This window comes from Aegilops tauschii, chromosome 3 (genome assembly GCF_002575655.3).
Source record: "Aegilops tauschii subsp. strangulata cultivar AL8/78 chromosome 3, Aet v6.0, whole genome shotgun sequence".
In the NCBI taxonomy this organism is placed as follows: domain Eukaryota; kingdom Viridiplantae; phylum Streptophyta; class Magnoliopsida; order Poales; family Poaceae; genus Aegilops; species Aegilops tauschii.
Window position 1 is genome coordinate 532608516 of NC_053037.3, and position 20365 is coordinate 532628880.

Below are 20365 nucleotides of genomic sequence, written 5' to 3' on the forward strand. Positions count from 1 at the left end.
TTCCTCACTGGGACAATGCTCTAATAATGATGATCATCACACTTTTATTTACTTACAACTCAAGAATTACAACTCGATACTTAGAACAAAATATGACTCTATATGAATGCCTCCGGCGGTGTACCGGGATGTGCAATGAATAAGGAGTGACATGTATGAAAGAATTATGAAGGTGGCTTTGCCACAAATACGATGTCAACTACATGATCATGCAAAGCAATATGACAATGATGGAGCGTGTCATAATAAACGGAACGGTGGAAAGTTGCATGGCAATATATCTCGGAATGGCTATGGAAATGCCATGATAGGTAGGTATGGTGTCTGTTTTGAGGAAGGTATATGGTGGGTGTATGATACCGGCGAAAGGTGCGCAATATTAGAGAGGCTAGCAATGGTGGAAGGGTGAGAGTGCGTATAATCCACGGACTCAACATTAGTCATAAAGAACTCACATACTTATTGCAAAAATCTATTAGTTATCGAAACGAAGTACTACGCGCATGATCCTAGGGGGATATATTGGAAGGAAAAGACCATCGCTCGTCCCCGACCGCCACTCATAAGGAAGACAATCAATAAATAAATCATGCTCCGACTTCATCACATAACGGTTCACCATACGTGCATGCTACGGGAATCACAAACTTTAACACAAGTATCTCTCAAATTCACAACTACTCAACTAGCATGACTCTAATATCACCATCTTCATATCTCAAAACAATCACAAGGAATCAAACTTCACATAGTATTCAATGCACTTTATATGAAAGCTTTTATTATACCCATCTTGGATGCCCATCATATTAGGACTAATTTCATAACCAAAGCAAATTACCATGCTGTTTAGGACTCTCAAAATAATATAAGTGAAGCATGATAGTTCATCTATTTCTTCAAAATAAAACCACCGCCGTGCTCTAAAAGGATATAAGTGAAGCACTAGAGCAAATGACAAACTACTCCGAAAGATATAAGTGAAGATCAATGAGTAGTCGAATAATTATGTAACTATGTGAAGACTATATAACATTTAAGAATTTCAGATCTTGGTATATTATTCAAACATCAAGAAAAACAAAATAAAACAAATTGACGCTCCAAGCAAAACACATATCATCTGGTGAATAAAAATATAGCTCCAAGTAAAGTTACCGATGAACGAAGACGAAAGAGGGGATGCCTTCCGGGGCATCCCCAAGCTTAGGCTCTTGATTGTCCTTGAATATTACCTTCGGGTGCCTTGGGCATCCCCAAGCTTAGGCTCTTGCCACTCCTTATTCCATAGTCCATCGAATCTTTACCCAAAACTTGAAAACTTCACAACACAAAACTCAACAGAAAACTCGTAAGCTCCGTTAGTATAAGAAAATAAATCACCACTTAGGTACTGTTGTGAACTCATTCTAAATTCATATTGGTGTAATATCTAATGTATTCCAACTTCTCTATGGTTCATATACTCTGATACTACTCATAGATTCATCAAAATAAGCAAACAACACAATGAAAACAGAATCTGTCAAAAACAGAACAGTCTGTAGTAATCTGTATCAAACGTATACTTATGGAACTACAAAAATTCTGAAATAAATTGGTGGACGCGAGGAATTTATATATTGATCATCTTCAAAAAGAATCAACTAAAAATCACTCTCTAGTAAAATATGGCAGCTAATCTCGTGAGCGCAAAAGTTTCTGTTTTTTACAGCAAGATCGCAAAGACTTCACCCAAGTCTTCCCAAAGGTTCTACTTGGCACAAACACTAATTAAAACATAAAACCACATCTAAACAGTGGCTAGATGAATTATTTATTACTAAACAGGAGAAAAAGGCAAAGAACAAAAGTAAAATTGGGTTGCCTCCCAACAAGCGCTAACGTTTAACGCCCCTAGCTAGGCATGATGATTTCAATGATGCTCACATGAAAGATAAGAATTGAAACATAAAGAGAGCATCATGAAACACATGACAAGCACATTTAAGTCTAACCCACTTCCTATTCATAGGGATTTTGTGAGCAAACAACTTATGGGAACAATAATCAACTAGCATAGGAAGGCAAAACAAGCATAACTTTAAAACTTTAAGCACATAGAGAGGAAACTTGATATTATTGCAATTCCTACAAGCATATGTTCCTCCCTCATAATAATTTTCAGTAGCATCATGAATTAATTCAACAATATAACCATCACATAAAGCATTCTTTTCATGATCTACAAGCATAGAAATTTTATCACTCTCCACATAAGCAAAATTCTTCTCATTCGGAATAGTGGGAGTATCATAAGAGACTCGAATACTATAAATTGTTTCCACATTGAAAGAATAAAGTTCAGAAAAAGGGTAATCATAAACATGACAATTTTTATAAATATAATCATCACTACTTTTTATTGCATAAGTATCATCACAATAATTATCATAAGTAGCAACTTTGTTCTCATCATAATCGATTGAAACCTCTTCCAAGATAGTGGAATCATCACTAAATAAAGTCATGACCTATCCAAATCCACTTTAATATTTATCAAAATAAGATTCAACATCCTCCAAAATAGTGGGATCATTACTTCCTAAAGTTGACACTCTTCCAAACCCACTTTCATCAATATAATCATCATAAGTAGGAGGCATGCTATCATCATAATAAATTTGCTCATCAAAACTTGGGAGGCTAAAAATATCATCTTCATTAAACATAGCATCCCCAAGCTTGGGACAAACATTAATGGCAGCAAATATATTCTCAAACATGTCGTTCTCATCAAACATAGCATCCCCAAGCTTGGCCCTTTTCCTATCATAAGCATAATCACGCTCATCATTAATAGTATGGATAGCACCAATAGTATAGCAATTATCATCATCGCAATGAGTAATAGGAGCAACATAATTTGGGAGGGATACCTTTCTACCTTTGCTTCTCCGTCTTTTCTTTTTCTTCTTCACATCATGTGTGGGTTTAACCCTCTTTTTTGACCTCCTTGTTAATGAGATTGGTTGAATAGAAAGCTCCTCCTCATTACCTGATTCATCATAAGAAATAATAGGAGGATATTGGGAAGTCTCTTTCCTATTTGGTGTGTACTTGCAAGCTCTATGTATTCCACAAAAGTTGACATGCTTATAAGAGACATTTTCATCATGACTAGTGCAATCATCATTAGTACTATGGATATTCAAAGAATTCATACTAACAACATTGCAATCATGCTCATGATTCAAATATTTAGTGCCAAACATTCTAATTCATTCTTCTTCTATCATTTTGGCACAATTATCGGAATCCTTATTTTCATGAAAGATATTAAAAAGATGAAGCATATGAGGTACCCTCAATTCCATTTTTGTAGTTTTCTTTTATAAACTAAACTAGTGATAAAACAAGAAACTAAAAGATTCGATTGCAAGATCTAAAGATATACCTTCAAGCACTCACCTCCCCGGCAACGGCGCCAGAAACTGCTTGATGTCTACTACGCAACCTTCTTCTTGTAGACGTTGTTGGGCCTCCAAGTGCAGAGGTTTGTAGGACAGTAGCAAATTTCCCTCAAGTGGATGACCTAAGGTTTATCAATCTGTGGGAGGCGTAGGTTGAAGATGGTCTCTCTCAAACAACCCTGCAACCAAATAACAAAGAGTCTCTTGTGTCCCCAACACACCCAATACAATGGTAAATTGTATAGGTGCACTAGTTCGGCGAAGAGATGGTCATACGAGTGCAATATGGATAGTAGATATAGGTTTTTGTAATCTGAAAATATAAAAATAGCAAGGTAACTAATGATAAAAGTGAGCACAAACGGTATTGCAATGCTAGGAAACAAGACCTAGGGTTCATAATTCACTAGTGCAAGTTCTCTCAACAGTAATAACATAATTAGATCATATAACAATCCCTTAACATGCAACAAAGAGTCACTCCAAAGTCACTAATAGAGGAGAACAAACGAAGAGATTATGGTAGGGTACGAAACTACCTCAAAGTTATCCTTTCTGATCGATCTATTCAAGAGTCCGTAGTAAAATAACATGAAGCTATTCTTTCCGTTCGATCTATCATAGAGTTCGTACTAGAATAACACCTTAAGACACAAATCAACCAAAACCCTAATGTCACCTAGATACTCCAATGTCACCTCAAGTATCCATGGGTATGATTATACGATATGCATCACACAATCTCAGATTCATCTATTCAACCAACACAAAGAACTTCAAAGAGTGCCCGAAAGTTTCTACCGGAGAGTCAAGACGAAAACATGTGCCAACCCCAATGCATAAGTTCACGAGGTCACGGAACCCGCAAGTTGATCACCAAAACATACATCAAGTAGATCACGTGATATCCCATTGTCACCACAGATAAGCACATGCAAGACATACATCAAGTGTTCTCAAATCCTTAAAGACTCAATCCGATAAGATAACTTCAAAGGGAAAACTCAATCCATTACAAGAGAGTAGAGGGGGAGAAACATCATAAGATCCAACTATAATAGCAAAGCTCACGATACATCAAGATCGTGCTGAATCAAGAACACGAGAGAGAGAGAGAGAGAGAGAGAGATCAAACACATAGCTACTGGTACATACCCTCAGCCCCGAGGGTGAACTACTCCCTCCTCGTCATGGAGAGCGCCGGGAAGATGAAGATGGCCACCGGAGAGGGATCCTCCCCTCCGGCAGGGTGCCAGAACGGGTCTAGATTGGTTTTTGGTGGCTACAGAGGCTTGCGGCAGCAGAACTCCCAATCTAGGTTATTTTCTGGAGGTTTCTGTATATATAAGAGGTTTTGGCGTCGAGAACAAGTCAGGGGGGTCTCCGGGCTGTCCACGAGGTAGGGGGCGTGCCCAGGGGGTGGGCGCGCCTCCCACCCTCGTGGGCAGCCCGGGACTCTTCTGGCCCAACTCTTTTACTCCATGGCCTTCTTCTGGTCCAAAAATAAGCTCCCTTAAGTTTCAGGTCAATTGGACTCCGTTTGGTTTTCCTTTTCTGCGATACTCAAAAACAAGGAAAAAACAGAAACTGGCACTAGGCTCTAGGTTAGTAGGTTAGTCCCAAAAATCATATAAAATATCATATAAATGCATATAAAACATCCTAGATGGATAATATAATAGCATGGAACAATCAAAAATTATAGATACGTTGGAGACGTATCAATTTTCCTCACGTCCGTTTTGCCGATCTTGATGCGCTGTACCCCAGAAGGGATTGACAACCCTTTTAACATGTCGGGTTGCGAGGATTTGTTATTTGTGTGCAGGGGCTGTTTACGTTGTGTTGCTTGGTTCTCCTACTGGTTCGATAACCTTGGTTTCATATCTGAGGGAAATACCTACCGCCGCTGTGCTGCATCATCCCTTCCTCTTTGGGGAAATACCGACGTAGCTTCAAGCGACATCAGCATACAATTATAATAAAATATAGGCTAAAAGGCTGAGCTGGCGGCCTTCCGACAACGGTCTTCTCGGACTCCATGATCAGCATAGCACCCTTGCGGTCGTTCACTCCAAGTGTCCCAACCCGCCTCCGCCTACAAAGCCGCTGGCGCTGGGAGGCTCTTGGGGTTGTTGGGCCTCTTCCAGAAGAGCTTGACAGCGTGCAATCGCGTGCATGATATCTCCGCGGAACCGCTCCATTTCCATGTCTTTGGCATGGTAGCAAATTCCGTCCATCACCTGCATCCTCAAGATATCACGTTGGCGATGTTCTACTTCATCGGGGACGTCAACTCCGCCAAGGATGCTCTCGAGCCTGGCCACCACACCATCGGGATCGAGGTTGACACGGCCGCCGCGGGCAATGATGAAGCCGCAGGTGTCGGTGTCAAAACCGGCGGATCTCGGGTAGGGGGTCCCGAACTGTGCATCTAGGATCGATGGTAACAGGAGACGGGGACACGATGTTTACCCAGGTTCGGGCCCTCTCTATGGAGGTAATACCCTACTTCCTGCTTGATTGATCTTGATGAATATGAGTATTACAAGAGTTGGTCTACCACGAGATCGTAGTGGCTAAACCCTAGAAGTCTAGCCTGTATGACTATGGTAATGAATATATCCTATCCGGACTACTCCCTCCGGTTTATATAGACACCGGAGGGATCTAGGGTTACATAGAGTCGGTTACATAAGAAGGAATCTTCATAGTCGGTCGCCAAGCTTGCCTTCCACACCAAGGAGAGTCCAATCCGGACACGGGTACAGTCTTCGGCCTTCATGTCTTCGCAGCCCATCAGTCCGGCCCATGGATAACAGGCCGGACGCCCGAGGACCCCTTAGTCCAGGACTCCCTCGGCAGGCTTCATGTCTCTTGACTGAATCACAGAGGTCCTCTGCCCATTCCTTGTGGGGCATTAGGCTCTCGATGAGCACTGGTGACGGTAGCTCTTTGGGTGGGTCGTCGATCATGCCACCGAGCAGCTCTGGATCTTTTGCATGGTGGATGGCAAACTGCTCATCACACCTCCTCTGCAATATGTCGATTGTGCGCCCAAGGACTGTCACGCCGATATCGCTGCCGATGGGCCATGGTGCCTGCACTGGCCGATGAAACTTTTGCTCCCCGACCTGCTCCGTCTCGTTCTCCTCGCCGAAGATGTAATGCAGGTAGGCATCGACGTCGAAGCTTTGGTCGTTGCCTGGCATGCTTGGAATAACTAATGGTAGATGGGTGAGGACTAGATCTGCGCACAGTGTCGCGACGGTGCGTTGCCGCCTGGGTTATATGCAGCAAGACATTAGCTGGTGGCGGGAAACCGATGAGGGAAGAGGCGTGGATTTTACAATTCACCCATGTGGAGCGTGGGAAGCATTCGCTGGAGCGCAGGAAGACTAAGTGGATCACACACACAACCCGAATACCGTATCCGATGCCACGTGTTATTTATCACACAAGTGTTAGCATAAGGAAATGTATGTGTAACTTACTAATCATCGCACACCAGTACTCGCAGACGCATCGTGTGCGATACTCCTGGCCACCGCAAGCAACTAGTTTGCATTTTTCAAAGTTTTTTGTACACACAGAATCGCACACAAACTAACTGTATTAACCGCCTGTGTTGTAATTTCTCATCGCAAACAGTTCATCCGAGTCGGCTGTTTGCCACGTATCACACACATCTTGTTAAGTTGAACCGTTTCTGTTGTGTTCCCTAATCGAAAACAGTTCGTCCGAGTGAACCGTATGCCGTATATCACACACACCTTTATCTGGCTAACCGTTTCTGTTGCACTCCCTAATAGCAAACAGTTCATCGGAGCAAACTGTATGCCGTATATCGCACACACATTGATATGGCTGCCCATTTCTGTTGTTATGCCTCATCGCAAACAGTTCGAATGGATTAACCGTGTGCCCTGCATTGCACACGCAACTAAAATCTGAACCGTGTTTGATGAATCCGCCATCGCAAATGTTTTGCACCTTTGTTGACATTTGTTTACGTCCCCGTTTGCGATTAATGCATCGCACACAGTTTCGTCAAAGGGTCTCTGATCGTAGTGTCGCGTTAGCAGTATCCTGCAGTAGTGATTATATTCATGAACTGGAGCTAGTGCCGTATCGCCCTAGGTTATAACCATCACATGATGAATATCATCCAACAAATCATCGATCCAATGCCTATGAATTTCTCTTATATTGTTCTTGCTAAGTTACCACTGCTATCGTTACTGTTGCACTTGCTACAAAATTACTGCTATCACTATTACCGTTATTATTGCTGCTGCTACTATTATCAAAACTATCATACTACTTTGCTACTGATCACTTTGCTGCAGATAATTAATCTCCATGTGTGGTTGAATTGACAACCCAACTGCTAATACTTGCAAATATTCTTTGGCTCCCCTTGTGTCGAATCTATAAATTTAGGTTGAATACTCTACCCTCGAAAACTATTATGATCCCCTATACTTGTGGGTTATCAACTGGGTCCGTAACTTGAGGATTATGCTCATTGCTGCATAGAAGAATTATGTCCTTGATGCACCGCTAGGTGAAAGGCCTGCTGCAGGAGCAGATGCTAATGTTATGAATGTCTGGCAAGCTCGATCTGATGACTACTCGATAGTTCAGTGTGCCATGCTTTACGGCTTAGAATCGGGACTTCAAAGACGTTTTGAACGTCATGGACCATATGGATGTTCCAGGAGTTGAAGTTAATATTTCAAGCAAATGCCCGAGTTGAGAGATATGAAGTCTCCAACAAGTTCTATAGCTGCAAGATGGAGGAGAACAGTTATGTCAGTGAATACATACTCAGAATGTCTAGGTATCATAACCACTTGACTCAGCTGGGAGTTAATCTTCCAGATGATAGTGTTATTGATAGAGTTCTTCAGTCATTACCACCAAGCTATAAAGGCTTCGTGATGAACTATAATATGCAAGGGATGGATAAGACAATTCCCGAGCTCTTTGCAATGCTCAAAGCTGCGAAGGTAGAAATCAAGAAGGAGCATCAAGTGTTGATGGTTAACAAGACCACTAGTTTCAAGAAAAAGGGCAAAGGAAAGAAGGGGAACTTCAAGAAGAATGGCAAGCAAGTTGCCACTCCCGGGAAGAAGCCCAAATCTGGACCTAAGCCTGAAACTGAGTGCTTCTACTACAAAGGGACTGATCACTGGAAGCGGAACTGCCCCAAGTATTTGGAGGATAAAAAGAATGGCAAAGTGAACAAAGGTATATGTGATATACATGTTATTGATGTATACCTTACTAATGCTTGTAGTAGCGCCTGGGTATTTGATACTGGTTCGGTTCCTCATATTTGTAACTCGAAACAGGGGCTACGGATTAAACGAAGATTGGCTATGGACGAGGTGACGATGCGCGTCGGGAATGGTTCCAGTCGATGTGATCGCCGTCGGCACGCTACCTCTACATCTACCTTCGGGATTAGTTTTAGACATGAATAATTGTTATTTGGTGCCAGCGTTGAGCATGAACATTATATCTGGATCTTGTTTGATGCAAGACGGTTATTCATTTAAATCAGAGAACAATGGTTGTTCTATTTATGTGAGTAATATCTTTTATGGTCATGCACCCTTGAAGAGTGGTCTATTTTTATTGAATCTCGATCGTAGTGATACACATATTCATAATATTGATGCCAAAAGATGCAAAGTTGATAATGATAGTGCAACATATTTGTGGCACTGCCGTCTAGGTCATATTGGTGTAAAGCGCATGAAGAAACTCCATGCGAATGGACTTTCGGAATCACTTGATTATGAATCATTTGATGCTTGCGAACCATGCCTCATGGGCAAGATGACTAAAACTCCGTTCTCCGGAACAATGGAGCGAGCCACTGACTTATTGGAAATAATACATCCCGATGTATGCGGTCCGATGAGTGTTGAGGCTCGCGGCGGGTATCGTTATTTTCTAACCTTCACAGATGATTTGAGCAGATACGGGTATATCTACTTGATGAAACACAAGTCTAAAACATTTGAAAAGTTCAAAGAATTTCAGAGTGAAGTGCAGAATCATCGTAACAAGAAAATAAAGTTTCTATGATCTGATCGTGGAGGCGAATATTTGAGTTACGAGTTTGGCCTTCATTTAAAGCAATGTGGAATAGTTTCACAACTCACGCCACCTGGAACACCACAGCGTAATGGTGTGTTCAAACGTCGTAACCGTACTTTATTAGATATGGTGCAATATGATGTCTCTTACCGATTTACCACTATCGTTTTGGGGTTATGCATTAGATACAACTGCATTATGTTAAATAGGGCACCATCTAAATCTGTTGAGACGACACCGTATGAACTGTGGTTTGGCAAGAAACCTAAGCCGTCATTTCTTAAAGTTTGGGGTTGTGATGCTTATGTGAAAAAAGCTTCAGCCTGATAAGCTCGAACCCAAATCGGAGAAGTGCGTCTTCATAGGATACCCAAAAGAAACTGTTGGGTACACCTTCTACCACAGACCCGAAGGCAAGATCTTTGTTGCTAAGAATGGATCCTTTCTAGAGAAGGAGTTTCTCTCGAAAGAAGTGAGTGGGAGGAAAGTAGAACTTGATGAGGTAATTGTACCTTCTCTTGAATTGGAAAGTAGCTCATCACAGAAAACCGTTCCCGTGATGCCTACACCAACTAGAGAGGAAGCTAATGATCATGATCATGAAACTTCAGATCAAGTTACTACCGAACCTCATAGGTCAACCAGAGCACGTTCCGCACCAGAGTGGTGCGGTAATCCTATTCTGGAAGTCATGTTACTAGACCATGATGAACCTACGAACTATGAAGAATCTATGATGAGCCCAGATTCCGATAAATGGCTTGAGGCCATGAAATCTGAGATAGGGTCCATGTATGAGAACAAAGTGTGGACTTTGGTTGACTTGCCCGATGATCGGCGAGCCATAGAGAATAAATGGATCTTCAAGAAGAAGACTGACGCTGATGGTAATGTTACTGTCTACAAAGCTCGACTTGTCGCAAAAGGTTTTCGACAAGTTCAAGGAGTTGACTACGATGAGACTTTCTCACCCGTAGCGATGCTTAAGCCTGCCCAAATCATGTTAGCAATTGCCGCATTTTATGATTATGAAATCTGGCAAATGGACGTCAAAACTGCATTCCTCAATGGATTTCTTAAAGAAGAGTTGTATATGATGCAACCAGAAGGTTTTATCGATCCTAAAGGTGCTAACAAAGTGTGCAAGCTCCAGCGATCCATTTATGGACTGGTGCAAGCATCTCGGAGTTGGAATATACGCTTTGATGAGGTTATCAAAGCCTATGGTTTTATACAGACTTTTGGAGAAGCATGTATTTACAAGAAAGTGAGTGGGAGCTCTATAGCATTTCTAATATTATATGTGGATGACATATTGTTGATTAGAAATGATATAAAATTTTCGGATAACATAAAAGGATACTTGAATAAGAGTTTTTCAATGAAAGACCTCGGTGAAGCTACTTATATATTAGGCATCAAGATCTATAGAGATAGATCAAGACGCTTAATTGGACTTTCACAAAACACATACCTTGATAAAGTTTTGAATAAATTCAAAATGGATCAGTCAAAGAAAGGGTTCTTGCCTATGTTGGAAGGTGTGAAGTTGAGTCAGAATCAATGCCCGACCACTGCAGAAGATAGAGAGAAAATGGAAGTCATTCCCTATGCCTCAGCCATAGGTTCTATCATGTATGCTATGTTGTGTACCAGACCTGATGTGTGCCTTGCTATAAGTCTAGCAGGGAGGTACCAAAGTAATCCAGGAGTGGATCACTGGACAGCGGTCAAGAACATCCTGAAGTACCTGAAAAGGACTAAGGATATGTTTCTCGTTTATGGAGGTGACAAAGAGCTCGTCGTAAATGGTTACGTCGATGCTAGCTTTGACACTGATCCAGATGACTCTAAGTCACAAACCAAATACGTATTTATATTGAATGGTGGAGCTGTTAGTTGGTGCAGTTCCAAGCAAAGCGTCATGGCGGGATCTACGTGTGAAGCGGAGTACATAGCTGCTTCAGAAGCATCGAATGAAGGAGTCTGGATGAAGGAGTTCATATCCGGTATAGGTGTAATACCTAGTGCATCGGGTCCAATGAAAATCTTTTATGACAATACTGGAGCAATTGCCTTGGCGAAGGAATCCAGATTTCACAAAAGAACGAAACACATCAAGAGACACTTCAACTCCATCCGTGATCAAGTCAAGGAGGGAGACATAGAGATTTGCAAAATACATACGGATCTGAATGTGGCAAACCCGTTGACTAAGCATCTTCCACGAGCAAAACATGATCAGCACCAAGACTCCATGGGTGTTAGAATCATTACAATGTAATCTAGATTATTGACTCTAGTGCAAGTGGGAGACTGAAGGAATAAATGTTTATTATTCATGCTAGAATTGTATTAACCGGAAACTTGATACATGTGTGGATACATAGACAAAACACCGTGTCCCTAGTAAGCCTCTACTAGACTAGCTCGTTAATCAAAGATGGTTAAAGTTTCCTAACCATAGACATGTGTTGTCATTTGATGAACGGGATCACAGCATTAGGAGAATGATGTGATGGACAAGACCCATCCGTTAGCTTAGCATATTGATCGTTAAGTTTTATTGCTATTGCTTTCTTCATGTCATATACATATTCCTTTGACTATGAGATTATGCAACTCCCGGATACCGGAGGAATACCTTGTGTGCTATCAAACGTCACAACGTAACTGGGTGATTATAAAGATGCTCTACAGGTATCTCCGAAGGTGTTTGTTGGGTTGGCATAGATCGAGATTAAGATTTGTCACTCCGAGTATCGGAGAGGTATCTCTGGGCCCTCTCGGTGATACACATCATAAGAAGACTTGCAAGTAATGTGACTAATGAGTTAGTTGCGCGATGATGTATTACGGAACGAGTAAAGAGACTTGCTGGTAACGAGATTGAACTAGGTATGAAGATACCGACGATCGAATCTCAGGAAAGTAACATACCGATGACAAAGGGAATAATGTATATTGTCATTACGGTACGACCGATAAAGATCTTTGTAGAATATGTGGGAACCAATATGAGCATCCAGGTTCTGCTATTGGTTATTGACCGGAGAGGTGTCTCGGTCATGTCTACATAGTTCTCGAACCCGTAGGGTCCGCACGCTTAACGTTCGATGACGATTTTGTATTATATGAGTTATGTGATTTGGTGACCGAATGTTGTTCGGAGTCCCGGATGAGACCACGGACATGATGAGGAGTCTCGAAATGGTCGAGAGGTAAATATTCATATATAGGACGATGATATTCGGACACCGGAAGTGTTTCGGGGTGTGCCGGGTACATATCGGAGTACCGGGGGAATTACCGGAACCCCCGGTGGACTAATGGGCCTTATGGGCCATAGGAGGGGAGCACACCAGCCCACAAGGGGTGCCCCCCCTAAGGAAGGAGGTCGAATAGGAGAAGGAGGAGGGGTTCGCCCCCCCCCCTTCCTTCCTCCCCCCTCTCTCCCCTTTTCCCCCTTTCGGTAATAAGGAAAGGGGGCGCGAACTGGACTAGGGGCCCAAGTAGGATTCCTCCTACTTGGGGTGCCCCATGGCAGCTCCCCTCCTCCTCCCACCTATATATACGTGGGGAGAGGGCACCTATAGTACACACCAACAATTGTTAGCCGTGTGCGGTGCCCCCCTCCACAGTTTACGCCTCCGGTCATATCTTCGTAGTGCTTAGGCGAAGCCCTGCGCGGATCACTTCACCATCACTGTCACCACGCCGTCGTGCTGACGAAACTCTCCCTCGACACTTTGCTGGATCAAGAGTTCGAGGGACGTCATCGAGCTAAACGTGTGCAGAACTCGGAGGTGTCGTACGTTCGGTGCTTGATCGGCCGGAACGAGAAGAAGTTCGACTACATCAACCGCGTTGTCAAACGCTTCCGCTTTCGGTCTACGAGGGTACATGGACACACTCTCCCCCTCTCGTTGCTATGCATCTCCTAGACAGATCTTGCGTGAGCGTACGAATTTTTTTGAAATTGCATGCTATGTTACCCAACACTAAGGGTTATACGCAGAAAGAAGGTGAAGACTTCTTTGATACTTACTCACCCGTGGCTAGACTGACCACTATTCGAGTGCTACTATCACTGGTTGCCTCGCATGGTCTTCTCGTTCATCAAATGGACGTTAAGACGACTTTCCTGAATGGAGAGTTGAAGGAGGAAATTTACATGGATCAGCCAGATGGTTTTGTAGTACCTGGTCAGGAAGGAAAGGTGTGCAAGTTATTAAAGTATTTATATGGCCTTAAACAAGCTCCTAAGAAGTGTCATGAGAAGTTTGAAAGAACATTAACTGATGTCGGCTTTGTAGTAAATGATGGTGACAAGTGTGTGTACTATCGCCATGGTGGGGGCGAAGGAGTTATTCTTTGTCTATATGTCGATGACATACTGATCTTTGGAACCAAACTTGATCTAATCAAGGAGGTTAAGGATTTCTTATCTCGCTGTTTTGAATGAAGGATCTAGGAGTAGCTGAGTTATCTTAAACATCAAGCTGTTGAGAGATGAGAATGGTGGGATTACACTGCTTCAGTCTCACTATGTGGAAAAGATCTTGAGTCGTTTTGGGTATAGCGACTGCACGCCTTCTCCAACTCCATATGATGCTAGTGTGTTGCTTCGAAAGAATCAACGGATTGCTAGAGATCAACTGAGGTATTCTCAGATTATTGGCTCACTTATGTATTTGGCGAGTGTCGCGAGGCCTGACACCTCTTTTGCTGTGAGCAAACCGAGTCGGTTTGTGTTAAAACTAGGAGATGATCATTGGCATGCGCTTGAGAGAGTTATGCGCTACTTGAAAGGCACTGCAAGCCATGGGATTCACTACACCGGGTATCCAAGGGAACTGGAGGGTTATAGTGACTCAAACTGGATATCTAATGCTGATGAGATTAAGGCCACAAGTGGTTATGTTTTTACACTTGGTGGTGGCGCTATTTCCTGGAAGTCTTGCAAGCAGACCATCTTAACGAGGTCAACTATGGAAGCAGAACTCACAGCATTAGACATTGCCACTATTGAAGCAGAGTGGCTTCATCAGCTCTTGATGGACTTACCTATGGTCACTGGTGCGCGTCGGTCCTAAACAAACGTTTTTTACCCCTTTCCGCGACGGCATTTGGAACCGTCACCAAGTGAGTGTGGGCGATAGGGGGGTCCTTCCCACACGACCCAGAAACCATCGGGGATATGCCCTCCTGGCACACACGTTCAGCAAAATGAGGTCGTGTGCGACCGGCGAGCTCTCAAATATGGAAATACGTACAGTAGAGCTAAAAAATACAATTATACGGCGAAATTGTTTCCGGTCGCAAGTACATCCCACACAGTCAGTCCCCGCTGAACGTTTCCGTTCGTATGCACATCCCACACAGTCGCTCCAAGGAAAACGTTTCCGTTCACAGGTACATCACACACAATTTTTCCCGTTAAATCGTTTGCGTTATTGAATGTAGCACACATGGTCCGTAGAAGAAACTGTGTGGCAAAGGCTGTCCATGACACACAACTTTTATGTGCTAAAAGTTTGCGCAAGGTGGCCTAACGCAAACAGTTTTCAAGAGAAAGTCGTGTGTGATTGTTCATTGATCCAACACGGTTTATTCCTAGAAACTGTGTGCGTTGCCTGAGGTCATCGCCCACGGTATTTTTCAACAACCGTTTGCAATATCAAAACCCAATTAGCAGGCTAATTGCCCTATTATTAATAATCCATTTATTAATCTAATTGCCATTCATATTAAGCACACAATATATTTCATTTCCATATTAAGGAAGCAGAATTTCATAATTGAAATACATCAGAGTACAACATGATATAGCTTCAGCACTCAGCTACCCCATTACACAACTGCACCAGCAGCAAGTTCCACATGCAACATGTAGAACCTTTCAAAATTAGCATCATAGACGGTATATAGACAGATGCATCTCATCTGGAAAACTGCTGAAGCGGAAGGTGAATATTGAGCCTTCATTCATGTTGAAGGTCTTCGCAACTTTAGGCCAGTGCCTGTGGATGATTGACCGTCCGTCCTTCGACCTCTTCAGGAACACTTCAATATTGAACCGTGGGTGTTGTATGAAAACCTTCCTCGCCTCCTAACCATAGAGGTGGCTTGAGAGGTAATCATCAGTGAACTGCTTTGGAAAGGCCTGAAAACAAGGATGTGCATAAATATCTTCTCTATATTGGAAATGGGGCAAAGGAATAAAAAAAGGCAAGGTATAATAGTTAGTACCATCTTGTAGTGAATTGATGTCTTCTTCATTGTGCAGACAAAGATCTTGTTGTTTTTTTTCGCTAATTTCTTTATCCTAACAATCTTTCTGAGTTTCTTGATTTGATTGATATTTCATGGACAACTCATTTCCCCATATGCAAAAAGGGTCGAACAGTGGGTCAAAACCTCTGACAGCAGGACCTACATGTGCAAGACCAAATTGTTAAAAACCAAAATATTAGAATGGTTCCTGCAATTGCATAATAATGTGCTATTAGACAACAGACCATGCACGTTCTAACCTCGATTGTAAACCTCAGTGCTTCCCATTGTTTCCCTGCAACACATATAAGGTAGTTAGTCATCAAGTTAAGTAAGGGTTCACATGCTATCAGTAAAATATGTTGATGGAAAATAAGCACATTGCAGATTCATCAGATTAATTGAAGCCACACGGAAAACCCATTTACCCAAACTAAGCATGATTAAGAACTAGGAAATATAGCACTTGTATATGTTTCTCATGTATTAAGTGCAGCCAAATTCGATTTATTCCTCACATGCACAACAATACAAAATTCTACCCACGACAATTGGACATCACATTGCAGAATTGAACCAAGCAGTTAAGTAAACACCACAACAAATGAACCAAACATTAACTGAGGACCACATTGCACAATATAACATTGAACCAAGCAGTTAACTAAACACCACAACAAATGAACCAAACATTAACTGAGCACCACATTGCACAATATAACATACTCCTAATAGAAGATCAAAGAGTTAACCAAATAGTTAACTACAGCCAATTGTAGCAATTGCATTTGTTTCTCATGTATTTACTACAGCCAAATTCAATTTATTCCTCACATGGTATACAATAACAGAATGCACCCACAATTTTGTAAAGATAAATTCGATTTATTTCTCACATGGAAGACAATACAAAATTGCAGCCTGAAGAATTGAACATCACATTTGCAGAATTGAACCAAACAGTTAACTGAAGACGACAACTAATTAACAAAACAATTAATAAGTGAGCACTACACTGCACGACATATAGAACATATACACTAGAGCAACAGATTGCATGGTGAAATTAGATAGCACAATTCACTAGATTTTGTGAAGGAAAGGAGGAGCAGCACGCGCAACGGGTAAACCGAGCATGCTTAACCGGCGTAGCTAGCAATTGGCAAGGTGCTCCTCCAAGATCTGGGGGTCGGTACGAATGGCAGCCATCGCGACCTCATCCGCACGTGCGGCCACGATTTGCTTCTCCGCTGCCAAATGCTCCTTGAGGTCCTGGCTATACTGCGTGCACCATGGCTTAGGCCGGCGCTTATTTGGTGGAGGGGTCGTTGATTTGGGTGGAAGGTGTCGCGCTCGCGCCGGCGGTCGGGGCATGTGGGATGTGGAAGGAGGAGGAGGATGGGGGTCGGGTGTGGATTACCTGCCTGGATAGAGGAGGCCGAGCAGCGTGAAGGAGGGTCGCCGGCGAGGAGGCGGCGGCGCTGCAAGCAAGGAGTGAAGATTTCAACTTGGAAAGGAAGGCGGAAAGAGGGGAAATGTGGCTTTTGGTAAGGGGGGCGGGGAGGTAGATATTTCCGCGGAAGCCGAAAATTTGGAATCGCTTCAGCCAAAAAACTGGCGCGCAAAGTGTCATCAGACACGGTCCCTTATTCAGAATTGTGTATGATATGTGGACATCACAAACGATTCAGATAGCTTAACCCGTGTGAGATGAGTTTGAACGTCAATTGGTTCGAATTTCCATGGTTACAGTGGTCATCCACGTCATTGCATAATTTGGGTACACAAAGGAGACTACAACACACCCACACTTCTTAATCGAGCAAGTTCAGCAATTAAACAGAGCTAGCTGACCTAAACATTACTCTAACAAATTAAAGACCGGCGCTCTTAATTAAACAAAACATAGAGTACTACTACGGCTGGTGCTCGTCGATCTCCGCCGCCGCCTCTATGTCCAGCTCGCGCCCGACGGTCTTCTGGGGAAGGGGCTCCATGACATCCATCGCACCATACTCGGCAAGCATCTCGCCATCCGCGTCCGCCATCTCTTTGGAAAAGGCCGCCACGAGCTGGGCGTGGGCGGACGCGATCTGGGCTTGGAGGGCTTCGTCGTCGCAAGGTATGTGGCGGAGGAACGGACGGCTGCTCGAACGCTCTCGGCGATTGCCAGCTCTTCGGCCATGGGTTGCCGACCGTTGTCGGAGAAGCTTCGTTCGATTTGTGCGGTGAACGCCAGGAGCTGGGCATGGGCGGCCTTGACATGGTTGTGGGCGGCCTCCATCAGGGCTAAGGCCACCGCTGCGAAACGGACAACTGTTGTGCCGCTCTCGCCAGTTGCTATCCCCGAGGCAGATGTTGCTGCCGCCACCTGAGAAGCAACAGCGGCCGTTTGGGCTGCCTTTGCCGCCCGGTCACAAATTGCGACCACGCTCATGCACCTTGTTAGCACGCGCAGGGCGGCTGCGGCCGCACTCTCGTCGGAGTGGGCCACCGAAGTTGCCCTCACGACGCGGGTCCACGTGCCCATCTTTCACCGGCGACGATTGAATAGTGAAATGATATTTGGGGAGCGAGCTAGTGTGCTTGAGACGCCGGCTGTGGACTGTAGCCAACGCACCTTCTCGCGTAAGCCATAGGCGTACTATAGACCGACGGTGCTCCAAGATATTTTGTACTACATCTCACACGGTTGCTGATAATAAACTGTGTGCGATCTACTTGATTTTTCATCTTGATTTGAATTACATAATGGGGTCACAGCGGCAATGGACGGTGTTTGAATTGCTAGACCTTTTATCTGGAGTGAACATGCAACTATATGTGTGTCGTTAAAGAATTGGAATTATTCAGGGTTCGTTTGAACATTTTATACATTAAATTGGTTTTCTAGCCATTTCAGGTGAACAATTCAAATTTGAACTACATGTACATGCTCCAGTGCATATAAATTGGTTGAAAAATCAAATCTGTGTCCTTGGGTGCATGCTTAGGTCCCATGCAAGAAATGGGAATGAATTTCAAACACGAGGGCACCGTTGATCACCGGCAAGACATTGAGATGCCTGGTTTTTAAATTCTAGTAAATCCAAAATTTGTCTGTAATTCATGAAACTTGGCATGCTATCATGGAGTGGCATCAACATGCCGTGGTATAAATTTTGTCCCATTTGGGGCAGGTTTGGGTATATGCTTCTCACAAACCGGAGCTTCTCACAACAAGCATGATGGTTTTCGGTAGGGAACGTCCCACCTTTGTGGACGAAACGATATACATTGCCTCTTATTGCTTTCAATTTTTTTCTCGTGTCAACATAGAACAACAGGAGTGTTGTGTGATTTTTTGTGATTTTTCGGGGTTCGTTTGGACATTTTTATGCATTAACTGAGTATTCAAGCATTTTATGTGCATAATTCAAATTTGAACTACATGCACATGTTCCAGTGCATATAAATTGGTTGAAAAATCAAATATGTGTCCTTGGGTGCATGCTTAGGTCCCATGCAAGAAATGGGAATGAATTTCAAACACCGGGGCACCGTTGATCGCCGGCAAAACATTGAGATGCCTGGTTTTTAAATTCTAGTAAATCCAAAACTCGTCTGAAATTCATGAAACTTGGCATGCTATCATGGAGCGGCATCAACATGCCGTGGTACAAATTTTGTCCCATTTGGGGCAGGTTTGGGTATATGCTTCTCACAAACCGGAGCTTCTCACAACAAGCATGATGGTTTTCGGTAGGGAACGTCCCACCTTTGTGGACGAAACGATATCCATTGCCTCTTATTGCTTTCAATTTTTTTTCTCGTGTCAACATAGAACAACAGGAGTGTTGTGTGATTTTTTGTGATTTTTCGGGGTTCGTTTGGACTTTTTTATGCATTAACTGAGTTTTCAATGCATTTTATGTGCATAATTCAAATTTGAACTACATGCACATGCTCCAGTGCATATAAATTGGTTGAAAAATTAAATATGTGTCCTTGGGTGCATGCTTAGGTCCCATGCAAGAAATGGGAATGAATTTCAAACACCGGGGCACCATTGATCGCCGACAAAACATTGAGATGCCTGGTTTTTAAATTCTAGTAAATCCAAAATCGTCTGAAATTCATGAAACTTGGCATGCTATCATGGAGCGGCATCAACATGCCGTGGTACAAATTTTGTCCCATTTGGGGCAAGTTTGGGTATATGCTTCTCACAAACCGGAGCTTCTCACAACAAGCATGATGGTTTTCGGTAGGGAACGTCCCACCTTTGTGGACGAAACGATATCCATTGCCTCTTATTGCTTTCATTTTTCTCGTGTCAACATAGAACAACAGGAGTGTTGTGTGATTTTTTGTGATTTTTCGGGGTTCGTTTGGACATTTTTATGCATTAACTGAGTTTTCAATGCATTTATGTGCATAATTCAAATTTGAACTATATGCACATGCTCCAGTGCATATAAATTGGTTGAAAAATCAAATATGTGTCCTTGGGTGCATGCTTAGGTCCCATGCAAGAAATGAGAATG